The 14592-nt window shown below is 32.4% G+C and overlaps 1 protein-coding gene and 1 pseudogene across 1 annotated transcript in view; both read left to right on the top strand.

Moving 5' to 3' along the window:
- Nucleotides 1-14592, top strand: part of LOC148945645 (uncharacterized) — a 431669-nt gene that overhangs the window by 181945 nt on the left and 235132 nt on the right. The gene's annotated exons all lie outside the window — the stretch shown is intronic.
- LOC148945647 (NPC intracellular cholesterol transporter 1-like) lies at nucleotides 153-3942 on the top strand (annotated as a pseudogene).

Here is a 14592-nt window from a genome sequence, read left to right on the forward strand (position 1 = left end):
TGTTTTGCGGTTAGTAGAACTATGAAAAATCATAGGAAACTCTCTTAGAACATCAGGTCCTAAATTCTGAAATGAACGAAAATATTTTCGAGATATTCCTTGCCAATATTAAACCAAGATCCTTAGGGATTCATTTTTTATGTTGACGTTAAATGGATGACACTTTAATACCCAGAGTCTTGAAGAGACGGGTATGTGACTTCTTCTCATGAAGTATATAAATCTGCACTGCGCCAGTTTAAACCACTAGCAAACCTTCTGCTACAATTAGCATTTCAAGCGATTTTGAGAAAATTTTCCAACAATTCCTCCGTCACAAAAATTCGTCCTGAGCCGAGTGATCAAACAGTTCGTGGTAACGAACTGTATAGCAAGAGCGACTCGTCTCAATAGTAACCTAAACTCTAAAAAACCGTATTTATATACCAATAGATACATCAAAAGAATCGAATTCTTATTCTTAAAAAAACAAGCTTTTTTTTAACTGAAAGTAAGGAGCAAACATTTAAACTTAAAACGAAAAGAAATTATTCCGTTTATGAAAGGGGCTGTCCCCTCCTCAACGCCTCGCTCTTTACGCTAAAGGTTTTTATTATTAATAAAAATAGAGTTGTGACAAAGAGTCGAACTTTAAGGTAAAGAGTAAGGCGTTGAGGAGGGAAAAGTCCCTTTTGATATACGGAATAATTTCTTTTCGTTTTAAGTTTTAATGTCGCTCCTTACTTTCACTTAAAAAAAACTTGTTTTTTTATTTCATTTCTGAACGCTTTAAAATTAATGCAAGTTTTGATTTTGGCTCACCGTACATGAATGATTAGAACTAAATTTGCGTATTAATTATACTTTTTTTTGTGGCTAAATGGCTTTCTCGAAAGTTCTTTTATTTTATTTACGAACGTTTATATTAGCAATAACTATACGTAACTTACGAATTAACTTACGTAACGAACTTCTATATTCGCATATTTTTATTATGTATATTAGAGGGGTTCACCACCCTAGTTATTACCTAGCTCTTTACGCTAAAGTTAATTTTGTTACAATTCTTTAAAAATTGACTCTTAATCACAAATGCCGTTATTTTGAAAAAATAGCTCTTATGAAAGTACTAAAAAAACTTTAGAGTAAACAGCGAGGTATTGACTAGGGGGCGAACCCAATCATATACGTAATAGTTTCGGTTCGTTTTAAGTTTTGATGTTGAAAAGTTTTCAGTTGAAAGGTTTTTTCAGTTGAAAACTTTCTGATCGATCGTTTTTTTAAATAATGCCGGGAAATCCAGCGCCCCCTTCATAGCAATGTTCCTTCCCCCATGAAAACTTCCTCCGTGGAAAGATACTCCCACGTAACCCCCGATCCACCCCCCCCCCCCCACTACCAGAAATAATCCCCCCCTGAAAATGTCTGTATACTTCCCAATAACCAATACTATATGTTAACATTGGGCAAAGTTCACAACTTGCAGCCTTTCCCCTGGGGACTGTGGGGGATTAAGTCATCCTCAAAGACAAAGATATTATATTTCCGACCATGCTGAACAAAATGGCTATCTCAAAATTTTTACCGGCTGACTTTGGGAAAAACATGAGTGTTTTTTTGTCGCTTAAAAAGGGCACTAGAACTTTTAATTTCCATTCGAATGAGACCTTCCACAATATTCTAGGACCACTACGTCGACAAGATCACCCCTGGAAAAATAAACAACAAAGAAACAAAAAAAAAAAAAATAAACACGCATCCGTAATCTTTCTTCTGACAAAAATAAACAAACAAAATTCCACATTTTTGCAGATAGGAGCTTGAAACCCCTACATCAGGGCTCTCTGATACGCAGAACCTGACGGTGTGATTTTCATTAAGGTTCTATGACTTTTAGGGGGTATTTCCCCCTTTTTTCGAAAATAAGGCTGAACTGGATAGGCAAAGTCAGTCGGATATCATTACAATCCTTGTCAGCTATCTCTTTATGTTTGCTGATATTGCGTGTGCGCTTAGCCAATTCAGTTCTGTTGCCTCAGCAATGGTTGACAGCAAACTCACTTTCGGCATAGGGGGTGTATTAATTGTTGTTCTATCTGTAGTCAGTTCCATTGGTTTTTATGGATTCATTGGGGTGCCATCTACATTGATCATTATGGAAGTTATACCTTTCCTCGTATTAGCTGTCGGAGTGGACAATATCTTCATTTTAGTTCAAATACATCAACGTGAGCCGCGGCGATCAACAGAAACTAACGAGCAACGCATTGGCAGGATTTTAGGGGAGATGGGTCCAACTCTGCTCCTGTCATCTGTAACCCAGACATGTTGTTTTTCTCTGAGAGCGTTTTCAGACATGCCAGCCGTCAGAGCCTTTGCCTTATATGCTGGTTTTGCAATGTTTTTAAACTTTTGCCAACAAATTACTTGCTTTGTCGCTATTTTCTCCCTTGATATCAAAAGGGAACAGGGTAACCGCTGGGACATTCTATGCTGTGTTCGTGGAACTAAGAAAGACTGTCAAAAGAATGAAGAAACCTATATTAAGTATTTGACCTAATTTACGCTCCTTTAATCTTGCACAAATGGATCCGACCTCTGGTCATTGTTGGTTTTATTGGCTGGCTTACAAGAAGTATTTGCGTTGCCTCTCAAATTGATGTGGGGTTGGATCAAGAAATATCTATGCCCCTAGATTCTTATATGCAGGATTATTTTAAGGCCCTTTCGACACACTTAGATGTGGGAGAACCAGTTTACTTCGTTGTCAAAGATAGTGGCTTGAACATGACTGCCGTTGATGTTCAAAGGAGGATATGTGGATTTGCTGGCTGTGACATTGATTCCGTCGTTACTCAATTATACCTCTCTGCCAAAATCGCAAACAGGACATGCATTGCTGCCCCCTCAGGATCATGGCTGGATGATTTTTATGATTGGCTAAGCTTTTCTGATGAATACACCGACTGATGTTTTGTCAACAGTGAAGGCAATTTCTGTACCTCTTCTGGGAATTCAAATTCATGCTTCAAATGTGAACCCACATTCATTACCATGGATAACAAGAAATGGTCGACTCAAGAGACATTTAATAAATATTTTGAGTTTTACTTGAATGATAATCCAGGAGTGACTTGTCCAAAAGGTGGCCAACCATCCTATGGTACAGCTGTCAAAAGAAAAGTGCATGCAAATCATAGTGTTATTAGTAGCAGTTACTTCCAGATCCAGACGTACCACTCAGTCATGAGAACATCAGCTGATTACGATAATGGAATAGCTGCAGCCCGCGTGGTCGCTGAAAACACTACCACTATCCTCAATGGTGGAGATCCAAATGGACCACAAGAAGTTTTTCCATATAGCGTTTTCTACGTATTCTATGAGCAGTATTTGACAATGTGGGAGGACGCCATCACGAGTCTTCTTCTATCGGCTTAGCTGTTTTCATTGCCGTTCTAAACCTACTCGGTCTCGACTTGTACTTGTCGATGGTTACAATGCTAGTCATCTCAATGATAATCGTTAACCTCCTGGGAGCAATGTACTGGTAGGACATCAGTCTGAATGCTGTATCATTAGTCAATCTTGTCATGCCTGTTGGTATATCCGTCGATTTTTATGCTCATTTTGCTCGAATATTTACCGTTTCCACCGAAGATACTCGGATAACTCGTGCCAAGGAAGTTCGATACTGTGTGGAGTATAATCCGACTTATCTATTGTGGTTTTGGCAGTTACAAAATCTCAAATATTCTAAATATTCTATTTTAGAATGTTTTTGCTGATCGTATTTATCGGTGCTGCCCATAGATTAATTATCCTTCCTCTTCTTCTTTCGCACATTCGTCCAAAAAAAAAGTAACAACCAACCAGGGTAGTTATATCAATCCAACATCATCATCACTTGGAATGAGTAAAATTTTCAAAGCCGTAAGTATAAGTAAGAGTAGCAATGTTTAGCTTAATTGTAAAAGTGATAGCAATAAAATCCCTAGCATATGAAGAGACAAGAGATTTTAATAAACTTGAAAAGTTACTTAGCTTTTCACGTTTGAAGAAATGCCCGTACCAATTCTATGTCCAACTGTGATATTCATCTTCTTTTTTTTTATTCTTTTTCTTACCAAGCTTAAAAAACAGCATAATACCCTTAATATACCCTGGGGTAGAATATACGAAGCTATTATACCCAGTAACCAGGGTAGGAAGGGGGCCTAGAATTTCTGATAATATAATTTTTTTATGGCTATAGATTGTACTGGGGCTAATTTTCTAAATGTGTCAAAAGAAGTCCATTTTGTTTATCTACTATATTTATTTATCTTGCCATTATGGGAATAAGCTGCTGTATAGCGTAGGGGTGAATTTCATAAGCGAGGAAAGGATTTGGATGGGCTTCAGCTTTCAGTTATTAACTGATTAATTGCATTTATTGAGAAAGCAAGATATTTCTAGAGGAGGGATTAGGAGTCTCAAAACCAACTCTATCTCCCTACCTGCCTGTCTCATTCCCCTGTGACCTAACACAGTACTAAGAAGAAGATCTTGAAAAACAATGGGTATATGGTATTTAGGAAGAAAATGAAGAACAATCAAAAGTTATTTCGCTTGATTTCAGCAAGTGGTCCTTAGCGCTGAGAAAGAAACCATAACAACTTTTAAAAAAAGGAAGGATTTTAAAGTAAATAAAAACAAAAAGAGAAAATAAAACTGATCTTTACAATAGGTATAGATAATACCACAATAATATATGCCCCTTAAGTACAACATACAGATACAGCTCTAAACTGGGCTATTTTGGTCATATATGCACCCCATATTAACCCAGACTACGTCCTAAAATTCTCACAAAATATACTTACATATCTATCTATCTATCTACTCTATCTACTTTGATCCCTTTAAGCGACCAATAAGTGTATATTTTTTCGAAAAAGGCTTCAAATTTTTTTTTTTTTTTTTTGGAAAATTGGCAAACTGAAATTTTGTGGCCAGAAAGAAAGGTCTAGATAGACTACGTTTGAGGAAATTCGATTAGAGCCTTAAATTTTGAAAAACATTTTTATTCGAATGACGTCACATTCGTATACATCTAAGAGCAAAATATAAACCTGATAGTATCCCAGTGGCGTCATGCACTGTATAAAAAGTGTTGTATACTGACAATATATTTCACTAGTTTAAAATATGCCTAGAGAACGACCCGAAAAACGAAAAAACTTACAATTGGTGAAAATGATACGTCTTTTGAACAGCAAGAAGAAATTTTTGTCCTACAACCAGGACCATTCACGTGATTGTTCAAATGATATTGTTTGAACAACAAAAGAAATTTTTGTCTAAAACGAGGAAAACTCGTTTACAGCCTTAATTTTGGGAAATCATTTTTCATGTGAATGATGTCACATTCATCTATTTTCATTATGCGATTAAAAAGCCAATTACATCATATTTTTTTTGTCCAGGAGAGGAATCGTTTTTGGTACGTAAGACGAGGGCGAAATTATACAAGATGACGAATGACTGCGAAGAGCTAAAGCAAAAGGCATAGAACAAGTGAGAGCTAGAATCACATCGACTTAAATCACATCGACTCGGGTAAGTCACCCGATCAAAATTTTGAGATAGCCATTTTGTTCAGCATGGTCGAAAATATGATAACTACGTCTTTTAAGATGACTTAATCCCCAAAAGTCCCCGGGGGGAGGGCTGAAAGTTATGAACTTTACCCAATGTTAACATATATTATTGGTTATTGGGAAGTATACAGACATTTTCAGAGGGGTTTTTTCTGGTAGGAGGGGGGAGTGGGTCGGGGGTTATGTGGGAGGATCTTACCATGAAGGAAGTTTTCATGGGAAAACTTCCCAGCATTATTTAAAAAAAGATCAGAAATTATATATAAAAAAAGAAGTTTTTTAACTGAAAGTAAGGAGCAACATCAAAACTTAAAACGACAGAAAACATTACGTATATGATTGGGATCATCCCGTAGTCAAGACCTCGCTCTTTAAGCCAAAGATTATTTAGTACTTTCATAAGAGCTATCTATTCTAATTAACGGCATTTGTGATTAAGGGGTCATTTTTAAAGAATTGGAACAAAATTCGAACTTTAGCTGAAAGAGCAAGGTATTGACTAGGGGGCGAACCCTCTAATATACGTATTAAAAATAAAAGAATATAGAGGTTCATTACGTAAGTTATTTCGTAAGTTACGTATATTTATTACTAATAAAAACGTTCGTAAATAAAATTAAACAGGTTTCGAGAAAGCCATTTAACCTAATAAAAGTAAAATTAATATGCAATTTTTTTATTCATTATTCATGTACGGTGAGCCAAAATCAAAACCTACATTAAGTCAAAAACGTTCAAAAACTAAATAAAAAAAACAAGTTTTTTTAACTGAAAGTAAGGAACGACGTTAAAACTTAAAACGAACAGAAATTATTCAATATATGAAAGGGGCTGTCCCCTCCTCAACGCCTCGCTCTTTACGCTAGTTTGACTTTCTCACAACTCTATTTATTTTAAACAATGAAAAACTTTAGCGTAAAGAGCGAGGCGTTGAGGAGAGGACAGCCCCTTTCATATACGGAATAATTTCTGTTCGTTTTAAGTTTTAACGTCGTTCCTTACTTTCAGTTAAAAAAACTTGTTTTTTTTTTATTTTTACCTATCAAGATTGAGGAGCCTTGGGGAAATTTCCTAAGGAGCGAGTGATCTTGATAAAAATGAAACTATCATAAGGCATCCTACAAGAGAACACTATGGCAGGGTTTTTCCAGCCCCTATTGACAAAAAAGCGAAATTTTACATTTTTCGTGAGGAGAATGATAACGAATGCGCGTTTGTTTCTTTGTTATTTAGTTGTTTTTCCCCAGGGGATCGAGGGAGCCAAAGGCCATAGACAATCGGGAAAAGGTTCATTCGAACGAAAACTAAAAGCCATAATGCCCTAGGCTGTAGCTTTGCTGCTTATCTTGATTTTTGTTCTTCTTCGTACTTTTCTCGCATCAGTAGTTGGTTTGTAATGCCAATTTGAAAACAAAACAAAACAACAAAATCAGAAAACTTAGTGTTTAAACTAGGACTATATCGAGGCTTTAGGGGGAGAGGGAGGTTGGAATTTAATTAAGCTGAAAGTCACATTTTGTTTCTCTGATAAGAATTAAGTGAGAATTTTATTGTAACTACAGCTAGTTAAGAAGGATACTGTCCTTTCACAGGATTGCATTTCCTATATTATGTTAATGATTCGATTATTATCTACGTTTGTTTATCGCGAAGGTCCCCCCTTCTGAAAAAAATATTTACATAAGCCCGATATATGCTGGAATTTGTTGGGGGGGGGGGTCGGACATAATCGTCAAATAGCAAACACAAGTCAAAATATATTACGAAGATAAAACACCTGAATATTTAGGGAGAAACCAGGTACATGGACTTCCTTTCCCATGACAATTCTTCCTTTGACCCAAAATCCGAAGAAAATATAATATTTTAAAACCTAACAACAAGATAAGCCTGATAATACCGAAAGGAATGACTAATTATTTCACAAAAATGCGCTGTCCTCAACAGAAAGAGGGAACTAAAAAAAACTACAACAAAGCAAAGAAAAGAAACAACGAAAATTGTGCAATTACCGTACTTAACTTTACCATAAAGACTAATCACAAGTAAGTAAACTCCTGCCTATCACGATGCCAACTGAGCCAAATGAATCGAAATTTTTTATTTCTTATAATCCCGTCTTTCGAACTGCTGCATTAGTAGCAGCTTTTTGTATTTTTTTTCTGGGGCTGTCAAACAATGTTAAACGATTATAAATGCAATCTATATTACCGTCTTTAAGGAACTTGTCTTAAACTGAAGTCGCCCAGTGTCTTCAATGGGTCCCCAATAGTTCGTCTCTAAAATTTTGAGTATTATCACAATGTCGAAAACCAGACACGTTCTGTTTACCTTATCAAATTAAAAAAAAAAACTTTTTCCACAAAAAAAAGTGTTTCAAGCAAAATTAAAGAGCTCCGTTAAACCAAAAATGAGCAGAAGTAAAGCCAAATTATCTTCCAAGAGTAAAACTACCACAAATCACTATCAATAAACAAATGAAACCAAAAACGAATAGAAATTACAACAAATAACCGAGTCAACTTCAAAACGAGCAAAAATTAATATGAGTAGCGCTGACAACCCCCATACCTTCTCAGGACCAGATGATAATTTGCACTTTACTGAAAACAAAATACATTTTAGATATTTCTTCTTTTTTACTTAAAATACATAAAATTTGTTTTGAAAATTCAAGGGACAAATATCAGTATATGTATATTAAACTGACAATCCACAGTCATTTGTTGTTTTTTTTCAGTAAAGTGCAACTATGTTCTAGTATTGAGAAGGCACGGGGGTTGTCAGCACTACTCATGTTATTAATTTTTGCTCGTTTTGAGTTTGACTCGGTTTTTTGTTGTAATTTCTGTTCAGAACACAATTTGCATTTTACTAAAAACAAAATACGTTTTAAATGTTATAACTTTTTTTACTTTAATAGATAAAAATTATTAAGACTTTAAGGAATAAATATCAGTATATGTATATTAAACTGATAATCCAAGGTCATTTGTTTATTTTTCAGTAAAGTGTAAATTATGTTCTGGTCTTAAAAAGGCATGGGTTTTGTCAGCCCTACTCGTGTTAATATTTACTCATTTGGTTTTTTGACTTGGTTATTTATAGTAATTTCTGTTAATTTTGAGTTTCATTTGTTTATTGACGGTGTTTTGTGGTAGTTTTACGCTTCTAAGATTATTTGACTTTATTTCTGATGAATTTTTGGCTCAGTGGAGCTCTTTACTTTTCTTTGAAAGACTTGTCTTGTGGAAAAAGGTTTTTAAATTAATGTACATAAAGAGCCCAAGAGGTATATTGCTCTTGGTCAGTTGTAGATAAAAATCTACACATTTCAAGACTTGTCTTGTGGAAAAAGGTTTTTAAATTAATGTACATAAAGAGCCCAAGAGGTATATTGCTCTTGGTCAGTTGTAGATAAAAATTCAATTATTTATGAACTATTTTCCTTTATGAAATATATGTAGATTTAGCAAAATTAAATGAAATTATAAAATTAAGACGTTTAGTTAATATAATTTACGAAAATTCGTTGTAAAACTGCAAAATTTCTGCCGTAAAGCTGCAAAAAATTTCGAACATTTTATACTGTATTACTTTTGCTTCTTGGATTTTAATATTTTAGAAGGACTGATCATTTAAAATTGTATTAGTATGAAAAATACTAGGGTAGAATAAGAAAACTCTCCAAATTCAGTGGGGCGGTCCTTTCCCTGCCCCCAAATGACGGACCTGTGTAAAGTCAAAACCAGATATCAATTCATGATGGGGCAGGGGAAGTAAACCCAAATTCAAAACTTTGCATAACTACACATTTCAGCACTCCTACGATGTCCCAGTACCAGTAGAAAGGCCTCAGGAGGTCCGAACGGGACTCCTAATATGGGCGTAGACTCCCTAGGGAGAACACGTGGTTAATTAAAGCGATTGGGAATTTGGAACACCTGTGCTGTCAGTCATTAATCAAATTGTTTCCGGACAAAGTTTAATAATGTCTGACAGGTACTGTCAAAATTTCTCCAGGAATAGATCCAAGTCATTAATGTTCCTTGCCCTGGAAACAATTCTACTGGTCGAACTCCAAACATATTAATAACCAAATGTCATGGAAACAATTCTCCAAGAAACATCTTAGAGATGAATTTTTTTAGCGCGGGAATCAGGTTTCTTAGTAATTTGAAATGTGACAGCGCAGAGATGCCAATAACAAAGGAACACGCTGAAATTACGTTTAGGGGTTATTTGGGCGAAACCGTTTTAGACATTTTATGGAATTATTTCGGCGAAACAGTTAGAGACATTTTGAAAGATGATTTTAAAAGAGGATTTTAGAAGAGGATTTGAGGGTGAAACTCTGTGGTCGTTATAATAAACAAGTTCCATTTGAACAGTGTTGCTTTATTTCACAAAGACATAAAGAAATTTAAATTTCAATTCTAAATTTTTCGGTGGAAGATAGAAAAAGTAATACCATACTTGTGAATATTTTCTCGAAGATGAAAAATTTAAAATACTGTTCCAAATTTTTCACAGAAGATAAAAAAGTTCAAGTTCTCTTCGGAATTATACCAAAGAACACAATTCAATTCTAATTTCTCCAGAGAAAACAAAAATCTTCCACTTCAGTTCTTTATTTCACAAAGACATAAAGAAATTTAGAGTTCAATTCTAAATTTTTCGGTGGAAGATAAAAAAAGTAATACCATACTTGTGAATATTTTCCCGGAAGATAAAAAGTTCTAATTCAATTTAAAATTTTCTCAACGAAGTGAAGAAAAATTCAAGTTCTCTTCTGAATTTTACCAAAGAACACAATTCAATTCTAATTTCTCCAGAGAAAATAAAAATCTTCCACTTAAGCTCTTTATTTCACAAAGAAATAAAGAAATTTAAAGTTCAATTCTAAATTTTTCGGTGGAAGATAGAAAAAGTAATACCATACTTGTGAATATTTTCCCGGAAGATAAAAAGTTCTAGTTCAATTTAAAATTTTCTCAACGAAGTGAAGAAAACTTCAAGTTCTCTTCTGAACTTTACCAAAGAACACACTTCAATTCTAATTTCTCCAAAGAAAACAAAAATCTTCCACTTAAGTTCATTATTTCACAAAGAAAGAAAGAAATGTAAAGTTCAAATCTAAATTTTTCGGCGGGAGATAGAAAAATTAATACCATACTTGTGAATATTTTCACGGAAGATAAAAAGTTCTAGTTCAATATAAAATTTTCTCAACGAAGTGAAGAAAAGTTCAAGTTCTCTACTGAATTTTACCAAAGAACACAATTCAATTCTAATTTCTCCAGAGAAAATAAAAATCTTCCACTTAAGTTTTTGATTTCACAAAGACATAAAGAAATTTAAAGTTCAATTCTAATTTTTTGGTGGAAGATAGAAAAAGTAATACCATATTTGTGAATATTTTCCCGGAAGATAAAAAGTTCTAGTTCAATTTACAATTTTCTCATCGAAGTGAAGAAAAGTTCAAGTTCCCTTCTGAATTTTACTAAACAACAAAATTTATTTCTAATTTACCCAGAAAAAAGAAAAATCTTACACTTCAGTTGTTTATTACACAAGGACATACAGAAATTTAAAGTTCAATTCTAAATTTTTCGGTGGAAGATAGAAAAAGTAATACCATACTTGTGAACATTTTCACGGAAGATAAAAAGTTATAGTTCAATTTAAAATTTTCTCAACGAAGTGAAGAAAAGTTCAAGTTCTCTTCTGAACTTTACCAAGGAACACAATTCAATGCTAATCTCTCCAGAGAAAACAAAAATATTACACTTCAGTTTTAAGTTCCCCAATGAAATAAAGAAATTTAAAGTTCAATTATAAATTTTTTGATGGAAGATAGAAAAAGTAATACTATGATTGTGATTATTTTCAATGAAGATCAAAATTTTCACTTTACTTATAATTTTTCTTAAATTCAGTTCTGATTTTTATCATATAGATGAAAAATTTAAAGTTCTGTTCCAATTTTTTCATATAAGATAGAAAAATGTATACATTTATTGTTAATATTCAACATGAAGATAATGAACTACACTTTAATTCAGAGTTTTCTCGAAGAAGTGCAAAATGTTCAAGTTCTCTTCTGAATTTTCTTAAAGAAGAGAAAAAAGTTAGCTCAATTCTGAATTTTACTAATGAAAATGAAAAAACTTTCCACTTCAGTTCATAATTTCTCAAAGACATAATAAATTTAAAGTTCAGTTCTAAATTTTTTTGTAGAAGATAGGAAAAGTTATACTATGATTGTGATTATTTTCCAGTGAAGATAAAAAGTTTCACTTTATTTATAATTTTTCTTAAATTCAGTACCGATTTTTTGCAAAGAGATGGAAAATTTAAAGTTTTGTTCCAAATTTTTAATAGAAGATAGAAAAAATTTTGCAATAATTTTGAATATTCGACATGTAGATAAGGAGCATCACTTTAATTCTAATTTTTCTTGAAGAAGTGATAAATTATCAATCTAACCTATGAATTTTCTTGTAAATGAGCAATTTGAAAGCTCATTTATTAATTTTACCAATGAAATGATAGAAGCTTCCACCTGAGTTCTTAATTTCAGAAATAAATAAAAAATTCAGTTCTCATCTAATTTTTCAAAGAAAATAAAAAATCTCCACTTTAGTTCTGTTTTTTTTCTCAAAGAGATGAAAAATTTAAAGTTCTATCATCTCTTCGAGAAAATATTCACAAGTATGGTATTACTTTTTCTATCTTCCAACGAAAAATTTAGAATTGAAATTTAAATTTCTTTATGTCTTTGTGAAATAAAGAACTGAAGTGGAAGATTTTTATTTTCTCTGGAGAAATTAGAATTGAATTGTGTTCTTTAGTAAAATTCAGAAGAGAAATTGAACTCTTCTTCACTTCGTTGAGAAAATTTTCAATTGAACTAGAACTTTTTATCTTCCGGGAAAATATTCACAAGTATGGTATTACTTTTTCTATCTTCCACCGAAAAATTTAGAATTGAACTTTAAATTTCTTTATGTCTTTGTGAAATAAAGACCGTAAGTGGAAGATTTTTATTTTCTCTGGTGAAATTAGAATTCAATTGTGTTCTCTGGTAAAATTAAGAAGAGAACTTTAATTTTTCTTCAATTCGTTGAGAAAATTTTAAATTGAACTATAACTTTTTATCTTCCGTAAAAATATTCACAATTATGTTATTACTTTTTCTATCTTCCACCGAAAAATTTATAATTGAACTTTAAATTTTTTTATGTCTTTGTGAAATAAAGAACCGAAGTGGAAGATTTTTGTTTTCTCTGGAGAAATTAGATTTGAATTGTGTCTTTGGTAAAATTCCGAAGAGAACTTGAACTTTTTTATCTTCTTTGAAAAATTTGGAACAGTATTTTAAATTTTTCATCTCTTTGAGACAGATCTGAACTAAAGTGGAGAATATTTATATTATTTGGAAAAAATAGAATTGATCAATGACTAATTTCTTATTCATTGAGAAAATTCAGAAGAGAACTTGAACTTTCCTTGAAGTTGTTGAGAAAATTTTAAATTGAACTAGAACTTTTTATCTTCCATGAAAATAATCACAGGTATTGTATTACTTTTTCTATATTACACCGAAAAATTTAGAATTGAACTTTAAATTTATTTTTGTCTTTGTGAAATAAAGAACTTAAGTGGAAGATTTTTATTTTCTCTGGAGAAATTAGAATTGAATGTGTTCTTTGGTAAAATTCAGTAGAGAACTTGAACTTTTCTTCACTTAACTGAGAAAATTTTAGATTGAACTAGAACTTTTTATCTTCCGTGAAAATATTCACAAGTATCTTCCGTGAAAATAATCACAGGTATAGTATTGCTTTTTCTATCTTCCACCGAAAAATTAGAATTGTACATTAAATTGCTTTTTGTCTTTGTGAAATAAATAACTGACGTGTACGACTTTTATTTTATCTGGAGAAATTATAATTGAAGTTTGTTCTTTGGTAAAATTCAGTAGGGAACTTGAACTTTTCTTCACTTCATTGAGAAAATTTTAAATTGAACTAGAACTTTTTATCTTCCGTGAAAATATTTACAAGTATGGTATTACTTTTTCTATCTTCCACCGAAAAATTTAGAATTGAACTTTAAATTTCTTTATGTCTTTGTGAAATAGAGAACTGAAGTGGAAGATTTTTATTTTCTCTGGTGAAATTAGAATTGAAGCGTGTTCTTTAGTAAAATTCAGAAGAGAACTTGAATTTTTCTTGACTTCGTTGAGAAAATTTTAAATTGAACTAGAACTTTTTATCTTCCAGGAAAATATTCACAAGTATGATATTACTTTTCTATCTTACATCGAAAAATTAGAATAGAACTTTAAATTTCTTTATGTCTGTGAAATAAATAACTGAAGTGGAAGATTTTTGTTTTCTCTGGAGAAATTCGAATTGAAGTGTGTTCTTTGGTAAACTTCAGAAGGGAACTTTAACTTTTTTTCACTTCGTTGAGAAAATTGTAAATTGAACTAGAACTTTTTATTTTCCGGGAAGATATTCACAAGTATGGTATTACTTTTTCTATCTTCCACCGACAAATTTAGAATTGAACTTTAAATTTCTTTATGTCTTTGTGAAATAAAGAACTGAAGTGGAAGATTTTTATTTTCTCTGGAGAAATTAGAATTGAATTGTTTTCTTTGGTAAAATTCCGAAGAGAACTTGAACTTTTTTATCTTCTGTGAAAAATTTGGAACAGTATTTTAAATTTGTTATCTCTTCGAGACAGATCTGAATTAAAGTGGAAAATTTTTATATTATTTAGAAAAATAGAAATGATCAATGACTAATTTCTTATTCATTGAGAAAATTCAGAAGAGAACTTGAACTTTCCTTGACTTCGTTGAGAAAATTTTAAATTGAACTAGAACTTTTTATCTTCCGTGAAAATATTCACAAGTATGGTATTACTTTTTCTATTTACCACCTAAAAATTAGAATTG

This window comes from Artemia sp. Qi Xiang Cuo, chromosome 12 (assembly GCF_049724085.1).
Source record: "Artemia sp. Qi Xiang Cuo chromosome 12, ASM4972408v1, whole genome shotgun sequence".
In the NCBI taxonomy this organism is placed as follows: domain Eukaryota; kingdom Metazoa; phylum Arthropoda; class Branchiopoda; order Anostraca; family Artemiidae; genus Artemia; species Artemia sp. Qi Xiang Cuo.